This window comes from Mobula hypostoma, chromosome 10 (genome assembly GCF_963921235.1).
Source record: "Mobula hypostoma chromosome 10, sMobHyp1.1, whole genome shotgun sequence".
Taxonomy (NCBI): domain Eukaryota; kingdom Metazoa; phylum Chordata; class Chondrichthyes; order Myliobatiformes; family Myliobatidae; genus Mobula; species Mobula hypostoma.
The window spans coordinates 81,235,011-81,248,810 of record NC_086106.1 but is presented as its reverse complement, the minus strand read 5'-3'; the positions used below and the strand labels follow the sequence as shown (position 1 = coordinate 81,248,810).

The window sequence follows — 13,800 nt, the reverse complement described above, 5'->3', positions numbered from 1 at the left end:
ACCAATTTTGATGGGAGATTTGAGCCCAGCATTTCTGGTGATCGCCTCAAGCAATGTCAACCATATCCATTTATTTGAGCCAAGGGCTCCAAGTTGTACATGAACTACTTCTAAGCACAGAGAGAATAATGGTTTTAATGAGGACCAATGTGTCAACAGATGGAGACAAGGGTATGATTAGGCAAATCAGCAGCGATACTGTAACAAACAGAAGTCAAAAGATTAAAGCTCTTACTAGAAGTAGAGAGAGAAGCAAGATGAATCATGAAGGGAGCTTTTACCAGAGTGCATAAAGTATTGTGTGCAGTTTTGGTCACCTTGAGGAAAGCCACTATCAATATGCAGAGAATACAGAAGAGATTTACAAAGATTCCCTTCTCCTTTCATCATTCCCCACTACACTCCCTCCTAGTATTTATCTTTGCAAGTGGAAGAGCTACAACTGCCTATTCATCTCCGTTTCACCTCCATTCAGGGGCCCAAACAGTCCTTCCTGGTAAAACAACACTTCACCTGCAAGTTTGAGTCATCTACTGTATCTGGTGCTCCTGAAGCAGCCTCCTCTACATTGGTAAGGCACAATGTAAATTGGGGGACTGCACCTTCACTCAGTCCTCAACAAGGTTTTCCCAGTGGTTGACTATTTTAGTTCCAATCTCCATTCCAACATGTGGGCCCATGGCTTTCTCTTCTGCCACAATGAAGCCACTCTCAAGTTGGAGGAGCAACATCTCAATGCTGCTTGGGTAGTCTCCAACCTAATGTCACGAGCACTGATATTTCTAACTTCTGGTAATTTCTCCCTCTTCTTCCATTCTCCACTGGCTTCCCCCTTACCTCTTCTCTTTATCTGCCTATCACCTCCTACTGATGCCCCTCCTCCTTTTCTTTCTCCCACCACCATTCCCCCCCCCACCCACCAACTTCTTATTCTGGCTTCTTCCCTATTCCTTTCCAGGGTCTCGGCCGAATATGTCAACTGCTTATTCCTTTCCATGGATGCTGTCTGACCTGCTGAGCTCCTCCAGCATTCTCAATGTGTTCTTCCTTTACAAAGATTTTGCCTGGACTAGATGGCCAGTTAGAAAGAGATGTTGGCTATGTTGGGTCTTTATTCCTTGAAGGATTACAGATGATCTCACAGAAGTTTATGAAATCACAAAGGTACAGACTAGGACTTTTTCCCAGGGTTGGGGAATCAAAAATGAGAAAGCACAGTTAAGAGGGAAGAGGTTTAAGTGAGACCGAGGAGGTAACTTCTTAACACAGGAGGTAGTCAGTTCCTGGAATGAGCTGCCAGAGGAAGTAGTTGAGGCAGGTACAATTGCAGCATTTAAGATACATGCAGAAGGGCTTGGAAGGTAATAGGCCAAACACAGGCCACCGGAAAGTGAAGAGGTGATAGACAGGAGCTACAGGGAGGTAGTCATCCCTAGGTTACAGGGGGTCAGAAAACAGGGTCACTGTCAAGAGAGGGAAGGGAAATGCCCAGATAGTGGATATCACACCTGTGGCTATCCCCCTCAGCAACAAATATCTTGTTCCAGATGCTGTTGAGGGGGATGACCTGACAGGGGACGCCCACGGTGACCGGGTCTCTGGCACTGAGCCTGGTGCTGTTGTGCAGGAGGGAATGAGGGAGAAGAGGAATGCGGTAGTCATAGGGGATTCCATAGTCAGGGGAACAGATGGGAGATTCTGAGAGGCTGATAGAGATACCCGCATGGTGTGTTGCCTCCCAGGTGCCAGGGTACGAGATGTCTCGGATCAGGTCCAGAATATTCTGAAGGAGGAGGGTGAACAGCCAGTTGTCTTGGTACATGTTGGTACCAATGACATAGATAGGAAAAGGGAGAAGGTCCTGAAGAGAGATTTCTGGGAGTTAGGAAGGAAGCTGAGAAGCAGGACCTCCAGGGTAGTAATCTCGGGATTGCTACCCGTGCCATGTGCTAGCGAGGGCAAGAATAGTAGGATCAGGCAGATGAATGTGTGGCTGAGAGACTGGTGTAGGGGGCAGGGCTTCAGATTCTTGGATAATTGGGATCTTTTCTGGAGGAAGTATGACCTGTTCAAAATTGACAGGTTACACCTGAACCTGAAGGGGACCAACATCCTGGCGGGAAAGTTTAATAGAGCTGTTAGGGAGGGTTTAAACTAACTTGGCAGGGGGATGGGAACCAGAATGATAGAGCGGAGGAAGGGGAAAACAGAAATAAATCTAAGATAGTGAGCAGTAAAGATGTCAGGAAAGACAGGCAGGTGATGGGGCAAATTTGTAGCCTTTGGGATGAGTTGCAGTGCAACAAAGTTACAGTGAAATCAAAGTGAAAAGTACCAAATACTGGTCTTAAGGTGTTATACTTAAATGCACGCAGCATAAGGAATAAGGTGGATGATCTTGTCGTACAGCTACAGATTGGCAGGTATGATATTGTGGCCATCACTGAGACCTGACTAAAGGATGCATGTCTCTGGGAGCTGAACGTCCAAGGATACACAGTGCATCGGAAGGATAGGAAGGTAGGCAGAGGGGGATGCGTGGCTTTATTGGTAAGAAATTATATTAAATCATTAGAAAGAGGTGATATAGGATCGGAAGGTACAGAATCTTTATGGGTTGAGCTAAGAAATCGCAGAGGTAAAAGGACCCTGATGGCAGTTATTTATGGGCCTCCAAAAGCTGCAGTGATGTGGACTACAAATTACAACAAGAAATAGAAAAGGCTTGTCAGAAGAGCAGTGTTATGATAATTGTGGGGGATTTTAACATGTGGGTGGATTGGGAAAATCAGGTCAGCACTGGATCTCGAGAGAGAGAATCTGTAGAATGTCTGCGAGATGGCTTTTTAGAACAGCTTGTTGTTGAGCCCACTAGGGATTCGGCTGTACTGGATTTGGTATTGTGTAATGAACCGGAGGTGATTAGAGAGATTGAGGTGAAGGAACCCTTAGGAGACAGTGATCATAACATGATTGAGTTCACTGTGAAATTTGAAAAAGAGAAGCCGAAATCTGATGTGTCAGTATTTCAGTAGAGTAAAGGAAATTAGTGGCATGAGAGAGGAACTGGCCAAAGTTGACTGGAAAGGGACACTGGCCGGAAGGACGGCAGAGCAGCAGTGGCTGGAGTTTATGCAAGAAGTGAGGAAGGTGCAAGACAGGTATATTCCAAAAAAGAAGAAATTTTCGAATGGAAAAAGGATGCAACCGTGGTTGACAAGAGAAGTCAAAGCCAAAGTTAAAGCAGAGGGCATACAAGGAAGCAAAAATTAGTGGGAAGACAGAGGATTGGGAAGTTTTTAAAAGCTTACAAAAGGAAACTAAGAAGGTCATTAAGAGGGAAAAGATGAACTATGAAAGGAAGCTAACAAATAATATCAAAGAGAATACTAAAAGCTTTTTCAAGTATATAAAGAGTAAAAAACAGGTGAGAGTAGATATAGGACCAATAGAAAATGATGCTAGAGAAATTGTAATGGGAGATAAGGAGATGGCGGAGGAACTGAATGAGTATTTTGCATCAGTCTTCACCGAGGAAGACATCAGCAGTATACCAGACACTCAAGGGTGGCAGGGAAGAGAAGTGTGCGCAGTCACAATTACGACAGAGAAAGTACTCCGGAAGCTGAATAGTCTAAAGGTAGATAAATCTCCCGGACCAGATGGAATGCACCCTCGTGCTCTGAAGGAAGTAGCTGTGGAGATTGTGGAGGCATTAGTGATGATCTTTCAAAAGTCAATAGATTCTGGCATGGTTCCAGAGGACTGGAAGATTGCAAATGTCACTCCGCTATTTAAGAAGGGGGCAAGAAAGCAAAAAGGAAATTATAGACCTGTTAGCTTGACATCGGTGGTTGGGAAGTTGCTGGAGTCGATTGTCAAGGATGAGGTTACAGAGTACCTGGAGGCATATGACAAGATAGGCAGAACTCAGCATGGATTCCTTAAAGGAAAATCCTGCCTGACAAACCTATTACAACTTTTTGAGGAAATTACAAGTAGGCTAGACAAGGGAGATGCAGTGGATGTTGTATATTTGGATTTTCAGAAGGTCTTTGACAAGGTGCCACACGAGGAAAGTTATATACGTGGATAGAGTGTTGGCTGATTGGCAGGAAACAGAGTGGAAATAAAGGGATCCTATTCTGGTTGGCTGCCAGTTACCAGTGGTGTTCCACAGGGGTCCATGTTGGGGCCGCTTCTTTTTACATTATACATCAACGATTTGGATTATGGAATAGATGGCTTTGTGGCTAAGTTTGCTGATGATACGAAGATAGGTGGAGGGGCCAGTAGTGCTGAGGAAACAGAGTCTGCAGAGAGACTTGGATAGATTGGAAGAATGGGCAAAGAAGTGGCAAATGAAATACAATGTTGGAAAGTGTATGGTCATGCACTTTGGCAGAAGAAATAAACAGGGAGACTATTATTTAAATGGGGAAAAGATTCAAAGTTCTGAGATGCAACGGGACTTGGGAGTCCTTGTACAAGATACCCTTAAGGTTAACCTCCAGGTTGAGTCGGTGGTGAAGAAGGCGAATGCAATGTTGGCATTCATTTCTAGAGGAAGAGAGTATAGGAGCAGGGATGTGATGTTGAGGCTCTATAAGGTGCTGGTGAGACCTCACTTGGAGTACTGTGGGCAGTTTTGGTCTCCTTATTTAAGAAAGGATGCACTGACATTGGAGAGGGTACAGAGAAGATTCACTAGAATGATTCCGGGAATGAGACAGTTAACATATGAGGAACGTTTGTCTGCTCTTGGACTGTATTCCTTGGAGTTTAGAAGAATGAGGAGAGACCTCAGAAACATTTCGAATGTTGTGAGGCATGGTCAGAGTGGATGGGGCAAAGTTGTTTCCCCATGATGGGGGAGTCTAGTACGAGAGGGCATGACTTAAGGATTGAAGGGTGCCCATTCAGAACAGAAATGCAAAGAAATTTTTTTAGTCAGAGGGTAGTGAATCTATGGAATTTGTTGCCACGGGCAGCAGTGGAGGCCAAGTCATTGGGTGTATTTAAAGCAGAGATTGATAGGTATCTGAGTAGCCAGGGCATCAAAGGTTATGGTGAGAAGGCAGGGGAATGGGACTAAATGGGAGAATGGATCAGCTCATGATAAAATGGCGGAGCAGACTCGATGGGCCGAATGGCCAACTTCTGCTCCTTGTCTTATCGTCTTATGGAATTATCAGGGAGGATGCTGTGGTCAGCATAGATCATTGGGCCAAAGAGCATCTATCTCCAAGGAACTGGGTTGGATTGGGGAATATGAAGTGAAGAAATTATCATCAATGGCTTAAAGATTCTCCTTTTCACTAAAGTCTTATCATCATAGGTCATGACCCCTGTCAGATCTTCCTTCTTTGGTACTTCACCCATGCAAATTCATCAGTAACTTTCTACAAAGTCCACTACTGTTGGTATACTCACCCCACCCCCCCCCATGAAGTATCATCCATCCATTATTGAGCTACATTTGTTGTTTTCCATCTTCTCAATCTTCAAATTCTCCCCTTGTATTTGCACACATTCACTGCTAAAAATTCTACAAAACTGTCTCATGTACTCTACATTTCTGGTTGGTCTTTAGGCCATAGCACTTGGGAAGAGGCCACTTAGACCATCATTTCCTCTGTCCTTTAAAGATAACAGCCAAGTATCTAAATGCTGGATGTATGCTTCACAATTCAGGCCATTAAGACTCTCTGCACCCTATATTTCCCTACTTATTTTTAGTCCTCTTCACAATTACTGTTTCCACTAGACTTTGGGCACCATTCCAAAAATCGTCTCCCCAAGCTTGTGTATCACTGCTTTCTGAAGTATTTAGAACAGACATCATAGCTCATAAAGTGTCTTTACTTTCGCAAACACGGGGAAATTTGCAGATGCTGGAAATTCAAGCAACACACACAAAATGCTGGTGGAACACAGCAGGCCAGACAGCATCTATAAGAAGAAGCAGTCAACATTTCAGGCCGAGAACCTTCATCAGGACTAACAGAAAGTTCGTCGGTTAGTCCTGACAAAGGGTCTCGGCCTGAAACGTCGACCTCTTCTTTCCGTTAGTCCTGACGAAGGGTCTCGGCCTGAAACGTCGACCGTGCTTCTTCCTATGGAGGCATCTGGCCTGCTGCGTTCACCAGCATTCTGTGTGTGTTGCTTGTCTTTATTTTGTAGCTTTTCTATCACGAAGGGAGTAGTCACAATAGTAAAAATTTAAGTATTTGGAAGACAGTGGAAGTGCTTGGTTTTGTGAAAAAAAATTAAAATTACACGCACACAAAACATATCTAATCCCATGATCTGTTTCACCATCCACAGCTACCTTAGAGGATTGCCAAGTGTTCCTCCGATTGTTTACAGAAGGTATGTTTTTCCAGATTAATTTCTTGTTGGGTCATTCAAAGCTTTTATGTCTCAACCACACGCAGAACTGGGAGGGAAGCCCCAACCAGTATAGGACAACGAAATCACTTATTAAAAATGAGTATTAACAGGTATAGCAGGGATAATTCTGGAAATTCAGAACACGCACAAAATGCTGGAGAAACTCAGGTCAGACAGCACCTATGGAGAGGTAACAGCTGACATTTTGGGCTGAGCCCCTTCATCAGGACTGGAAAGGCATGGGGAAGAGCCACAATAAGGTGGCGGTGAGACAGGAAGGAGTACAAGCTGGCAGGTGATAGATCACGCTGGGTGGACGGAGAGGGAATGAAGCGGAGAAGGTAAAGGACTGAAGGATCTGATAGATGGGGGTTGACCATGTGAGAAAGGCATTGTAGGGAGCCAGTGGCATAAAAAGTTCAGGGCAATGACAATCTTAAATGGTTGCTCACGTGCCCTCCTTGCAATGAAGTTTTCAGCAAGTACATACCACTTCACTTCTCTAGAGAAAATATCAGTTTTCTCAACAATCTTGGATTTCAGGCATTACTGCAAACACAGGTCAAAATAGTCTTAAATTATGTATTTCATTCTTAAGAGATTCTCTTTCCAATCCTTGGAAAAAAGTATTGAACCAAGCCCAAATACCATGGTTTTTATTCAAGCAATGTTTACAAAATGCTGGAGGAACTCAGGCCAGGCAGCATCTATGGAAAAAAGTACAGTCAACACTTCGTAAAAAGTGACGTCAACTGTAATTTATTGCCCATAGGTGCTGCCTGGCCTGCTGAGTTCCTGCAGCATTTTGAGGGTGTTGCTTGGATTTCCAGCATCTACAGATTATCTCTTGTTTGTGATGGTTTATTCAAGAATAATCTTGATGTCCTGATCAATATTTAACCATCAACCACCCCCACAAAGAAATCAACTACAGTATACTTCATCCTCCCCCACTGTTTGCCTAGCTAGCTGTATGCAAATCATCTGAGGTGATACATTCACACCAAATACACAAATATAATTATTGTGCAAATCACTTTAGGACATGGTGAGATGCAAGTGGGATCCTGGCTTTGTCTTGTGTATTTAGCTCTGAAAATAGTTGAAAGTAATCTAAATTTGATGCAAGTAAACTTTGTTATAAGGACATTTTCTAATGGATATGCCTGCAAATTCAAAAGTGGGGTAGACATTTTTAAGGAAGTGTTGCAGCAATCAAAAATACCACTTCTCCTTCAAGAGCTCAACTAAACCTGTACAACGATTGGTGTTTACATCCACTACTGTATGTCCTGTATTACCTTGTGGGTTTTGTGTGCAATAAGATCCATCCAAAAAAAATGATTTAGTATCTGACCTCATTGCTATCCAATTTATAGATTACCAGTTAAAATGGCGATCCAAGCAAAAGCAGTTTCTGCCAGCCACAAATTATGTAGGTATCCTCAAAGTAATGCATCACATCCAAAATCTGCTCCATTCAGCTCCAAATCGTAAATGGAAATACAACAGTGTTCTACATCAAAACGTCAGAGGTGAAATGGTAGAAATTTAACCAGGCCCAACAGTGTGACTGTCAGAAGGGCAGGTGCCTTTTGCCTCTTCTGCATAAGTGAGCCTTTCACAGTCAAACACAAATGTGATTCAGGCAATGGCCACACCAGCACTTGAAACAAAAATCAATAATGACAGTCTGAGGATACAGGACAGAGAAAGGAATTTTGGAGGGAAAGGGTGGGAAAAACTAAACGAAACAAGGATAGAAAATAAAAGTGAAGGTAACACACAAAGTTAAAACATGAGTGCTGAGACACAACAGAAACACACTGTTGCAGCCTATAAAATGCTACACCATTTCCTGAAACAGTTAATTATAACGGCCTAGCAAAACCATACTTAAAATCATTGTGTTAAAGTATTGCTATTCCACAGCTTTGTTTGACACAGAAAGCTACCACAGCACTTTTTGTATACACACAAACTGACCTGCTATTTCATATAGTCCTGGATTTTTTTTTTGGTGAAAGGAAACTTCTTGCATTGCTGGTTTTCTGAGCTTAGTCTATTCTTCCGCCCACAGCACTTGTCAGCATTCGTCAGCAGTCACGTGGCATACTTTACCGCACTGCTGGTCAGTGGGTGGGACATCGGCTGAAGCAAGACAATACTCTCCTCTCCTTCCATCTACAGTGTGCCCAGAATCAGCAACCATTTAAAACAGGGGGTTTGTGACTTAACACAAATATAACACAAAAACATTATGTAAGGGTTGTAACAAAAAAAAAGCTTGAATCATATCAGAAAATAAGGCAAGAATCTGTAGCAGTGTGTGGCCCGTTCATGTTTTTCCTGCCCCTTTAAATTAATGTAATTGATTTGAGGAAGAGTTAAAAATCCTCTACAAATGACCACTGAGTAACTGCTCGGTCACTGTAATGGAAAAAATGGGAACAAAATGATCCACAATTTCTTCAAAATGCTGAATTATGTCATATTAGGCAGCTGACCCTCATATGACCTTTTGCGCACTATCCTCCAATCACTTGGGCTCCATAGTGCTAGTTTTTCCAAAGTTAATGATCCTCTTCTTGCATAAATTATATTTTGTCACGTTACTCTATCAGCTATTTCTTATTTAACGTTATTACACTCTTTGTCTGTTCTGTCTCAGTGGATCTATGAAGTTTAGTTCAGATCCTCCAGTCTTTCTATTGACTAGGATATAAAAAGTCAAATTTCCCAGAACTATGTCACTTAACAAACACGAGCACAACCATAAGCTATTCAAGCAGCATGTACATAAATATTATTCATATTATCTGACCATAATGCCTAAAATTTAATTAGCGTCAAGTTACTCAGACATTTTTACTGTAGACTTAAGGTGACCAGTGTTGACGCATGGCCAACTGGTTAAAGCATCGGTCTAGTGATCTGAAGGTCGCTAGTTTGAGCCTCAGCTAAGGCAGCTTCTTGTGTCCTTGAGCAAGGCACTTAACCACACATTGCTCTGCGACGACACTGGTACCAAGCTGTATCAGCCCTAGTGCCCTTCCCTTGGACAACATCTGTGGTGCAGAGAGGGGGACTTGCAGCATGGGAAGGTTGTCTTCCATACAACCTTGCCCAGGCCTGCGCCCTGGAAACCTTCCAAGGCGCAAATCCATGGTCTCACGAGGCTAACGGATGCCTATTATTATGGGGACCATTAAGACTCCAATTTTATGGCCAGATTTTTCTTAATGGTGGACTTAGAGCTGGGTACTCCTGATGCCCCAGTGGTAAGAAAGCAGGTCTCATTAAGATTGTTTCATTCATTATGTGCCGTGTCATATGATTTGGGTCTTTCAATGTCCATAATTGTTCTTGGAAATTTTTTTCCCCAGAAGTGGTTTGACATTTCCTCCTTCTGGGCAATGTCTTTACAAGAAGAGCAACCCCAGCCATTATCAATACTCTTCAGAGATTGCCTGGCATCAGTGGTTGCATAACCAAGGCTTGTGGTATGCACCAGCTGCTCATACGATCATCTGCCACCCACTCTCATGGCTTCACATGACCCTGGTCAGGGGGCTAAGCAGGTGCTAGACCTTGCCCAAGGGTAACCTTCAGGTTTACGAAGGGAAGGGATGCCTTCATCTCCTTTGTTAGGGACATAGCTGTATCCTGCCACCCAATAGGATAGTTTAAATGCCAAAATATTAGTTTTGAACAAATAGGAAATAATGTCGGAGTAGTCTTTCATAGGTTTCAACCAACTAAGAGGTTAATAAGAAAGTTCACACAGCCAAAACATCCTGGACCTTCTGTACCCTGATAGAGGTAGCTTCATGTGATTAACAGATGGAAGAGTCCAGATTTTCCATAAGCTAAAGTAGTTATTAATGGATTCCAAGTTGATAGGTCTGCAGGGTACAGAACAATCAAAAGCCCTATGAGAGTGGTAGAGCAAGTATTCTCAACCATCACCAGAATTACTAGAAAGAGGCAGAGCAAAGTTAAGATGGCACTAAACGGCTACTCCTTTGCTTGCATCATCGGAAAAACAGCTTTATTTCCATCTTTAATAGCTTTATTTTCCCTTTCAGCGTTCTTTTGAAGATCCTGACCTGGAGTCACATGCTGACTTCCGTTCTTTGTGGGAATGGGACCTGTAATCGGGGTTTCAGGACTGGCTGTTGTTCAGCACACCAAGGGTTCCGCCTGACAGTCCAGCTCGCATTCGGAAGCCCAAGATGTCGGGGCTCTGGAGTCGGGCAGATCGAGGGTCAGTGTCATAGCAAGAGACACGTGTGTCATCGGGGGAGCTGGGATACCTGCTATGGACCCAAAGACCCAGGATCTTTGCGATCTTCAGGCACAGAGCTCAAAAAAAAGTGATGAAATGGACTTTTAACATCGTAAACCAGCAAACTGTTTGTTCTGTCTCCCCGCTCACTGGGAAAATAGCGACACCTTTTTCTCCCTTATTAGGGAGAGAGAGAATCTGCAGCATGTCAAATGCCAGGTGTAATGCAAAGTCTTTGGGGTAACTGCAAGTCTGTCTTTGCTATTGCTTTCCTCACGCTTGAGTGCTTGGTGATGCTGCCAATGCTTACTCATAGTTTGCTGGTGGGGGGGGGAACTGTTACTCACAGCTGCTTATGCGCAGGAGGGAGGGGAGCTGGGGGGGTGACTTTGGGATTCTTACATTTTTCTGTCGTTCATTCTTTGGGGCACTTCTGTTTTTGTGGATATTTGTGAAGAGAAAGCATTTCAGGATGTAAACACAAAATACTCTGCAGATGCTGGGGTCAAAGCAACACTCACAATACGCTGGAGGAACTCAGCAGGTCGGGCAGCATCCGTGGAAAAGATCGGTCGATGTTTCGGGCCGGAACCCTTCATCAGGACTGCAGAGGGAAGGGGCAGAGGCCCTATAAAGAAGGTGGGGGAGGGTGGGAAGGAGAAGGCTGGTAGGTTCCAGGTGAAAAACCAGTAAGGGGAAAGATAAAGGGGTGGGGGAGGGGAGGCAGGAAAGGTGAAGTAGGGGAAAGCACAATGGGTAGTAGAAGGAGGCGAAACCATGAGGGAGGTGATAGGCATCTGGGGGAGGGGGCGGAGTGACATAGGGATAGAGGAAGGGAGGGGAAGGGAATTACCGGAAGCTGGAGAATTCGATGTTCACACCAAGGAGCTGGAGACTACCTAGACAGTATATGAGGTGTTGCTCCTCCAACCTGAGTTTAGCCTCATCATGGCAGTAGAGGAAGCCATGTATGGACACATCTGAATGGGAGTGGGAAGCAGAGTTGAAGTGGGTGGCTACTGGGAGATCCTGTCTGTTGCAGCGGACAGAGCTAAGCACATCTACTAAGCACATCTTTCCCTCTCCACTTTCCACAGGCATCGGTCCCTCCGCGACTCCCTGGTCCATACGTCCCTCCCCACGGATCTCCCACCTGGCATTTCTCCCTGTAAGCACAAGTGCTACACCTGTCCCTACACCTCCTCTCTTGCCACCATTCAGGGACCCAAACAGTCCTTCCAAGTGAGGCAACACTTCACTTGTGAGTCTGTTGAGGTCATCTATTGCATCCGGTGCTCTCGGTGCGGCCTCCTGTACATCGGTGAAACCCGACGCAGATTGGGGGACCACTTCGTCGAGCACCTCCACTCTGTCCGCCACAACAGACAGGATCTCCCGGTAGCCACCCACTTCAACTCTGCTTCCTACTCCCATTCAGATATGTCCATACATGGCCTCCTCTACTGCCATAGTGAGGCTAAACTCAGGTTGGAGGAGCGACACCTCATATACTGTCTAAGTAGTCTCCAGCCCCTTGGTATGAACATAGAATTCCCCAACTTCCAGTAATTCCCTTCCCCTCCCTTCCTCTATCCCTATGTCACTCTGCTCCCTTCCCCCAGCTGCCTATCACCTCCCTCATGGTTCCACCTCCTTCTACCACTCATTGTGTTTTCCTCTATTTCTTCTTCACCTTTCCTGCCTATCACCTCCCTGCTTCCCATCCCCCACCCCTGTATCTTTCCCCTTACTGGTTTTTCACCTGGAACCTACCAGCCTTCTCCTTCCCACCCTCCCCCCACATTCTTTATAGGGCCTCTGCCCCTTCCCTCTTCAGGCCTGATGAAGGGTTCCGGCCCGAAACATCGACCGATCTTTTCCACGGATGCTGCCTAGCCTGTTGAGTTCCTCCAGTGTGTTGTGAGTGTTGCATTTCAGGCTGTATATTGTACACATTTCTCTGACATTAAACTGAACCTTTGACATTTGATTTCAATGTTTGGCAGCAACTGGCATCATTAATGTTCTTAGCCCATACCATTCTTTCTTCCACAATATACCCCTACTTTTTTTCTGGCATTAAAGGATTTGTCACTTTTTAAAGTTATAATCATTTAAAGCAGTGATCCCCAACCACGAGGCTGTGAGGAAATGATATGATTTGGCGACATGAGTCAGTTGCACCTTTCCTCATTCCCTGTCACGCCCACTGTTGAACTTCAATGCACGCGAGGTCATTACCCGCGTGTCATCCATGTCAGCACGGGAAGATCAACTCCTCGAGCTTGCAAATGACGGCGGGCTGAAAAGTATGTTTGACATAACATCTCTGCCGGCATTCTGGATCAAAGTCAAGGCTAAATATCCTAAGATAGCCACGAAAGCACTGAAAATGTTGCTTCCATTTCCAACATATCTCGGCGAAGCGGGGTTTTCTGCAATGAATGTAACGAAAACTAAATTGTGGAATAGACTGGACTCTGCGGAATAGACTACGCTCTGTCCGCCAGAGAAAGCAGGATCTCCCAGTGGCCACACATTTTAATTCCATGTTCCATTCCCATTCTGACATGTCTATTCACAGCCTCCTCTACTGTCAAGATGAAGCCACACTCATGTTGGAGGACCAACACCTTATATTCCGTCTGGGTAGCCTCCAACCTGATGGCATGAACATCGACTTCTCTAACTTCCGCTAATGCCCCACCTCCCCCTCGTACCCCATCCGTTATTTATTTATATACACACGTTTTCTCTCTCTCTTTCCTTTTTCTCCCTCTGTCCCTCTGACTATACCCCTTGCCCATCCTCTGGATTTCCCCCCCCCTTCTTTCTCCCTAGGCCTCCTGTCCCATGATCCTCTCATATCCCTTTTGCCAATCAACTGTCCAGCTCTTGGCTCCATCCCTCCCCCTCCTGTCTTCTCCTATCATTTTGGATCTCCCCCTCCCACTTTCAAATCTCTTACCAGCGCTCCCTTCAGTTAGTCCTGACGAAGGGTCTCGGCCCGAAACGTCGACTGTACCTCTTCCTAGAGATGCTGCCTGGCCTGCTGCGTTCACCAGCAACTTTGCTGTATAATGTATGAACAGTGTAGTTTCACTGAACAGAATCGCCTA

General features: G+C 44.8%; 1 protein-coding gene across 6 annotated transcripts in view; it reads right to left on the bottom strand.

Annotated features, from left to right (window-relative positions):
• Positions 1-13,800, bottom strand: part of klf8 (Kruppel like factor 8) — a 190,439-nt gene that overhangs the window by 170,442 nt on the left and 6,197 nt on the right. Inside the window, exon 1 of one of the 6 annotated variants that reach the window (XM_063060726.1) lies at positions 8,380-8,633. The exons of 3 other annotated variants lie outside the window; for them this stretch is intronic. The gene's annotated coding sequence lies outside the window, so the exon portion shown is untranslated. Of the gene's footprint in view, positions 1-8,379; positions 8,634-13,800 lie in introns of those variants that run through there. 2 more of the 6 variants (XM_063060724.1, XM_063060727.1) reach the window with 2 other exon arrangements.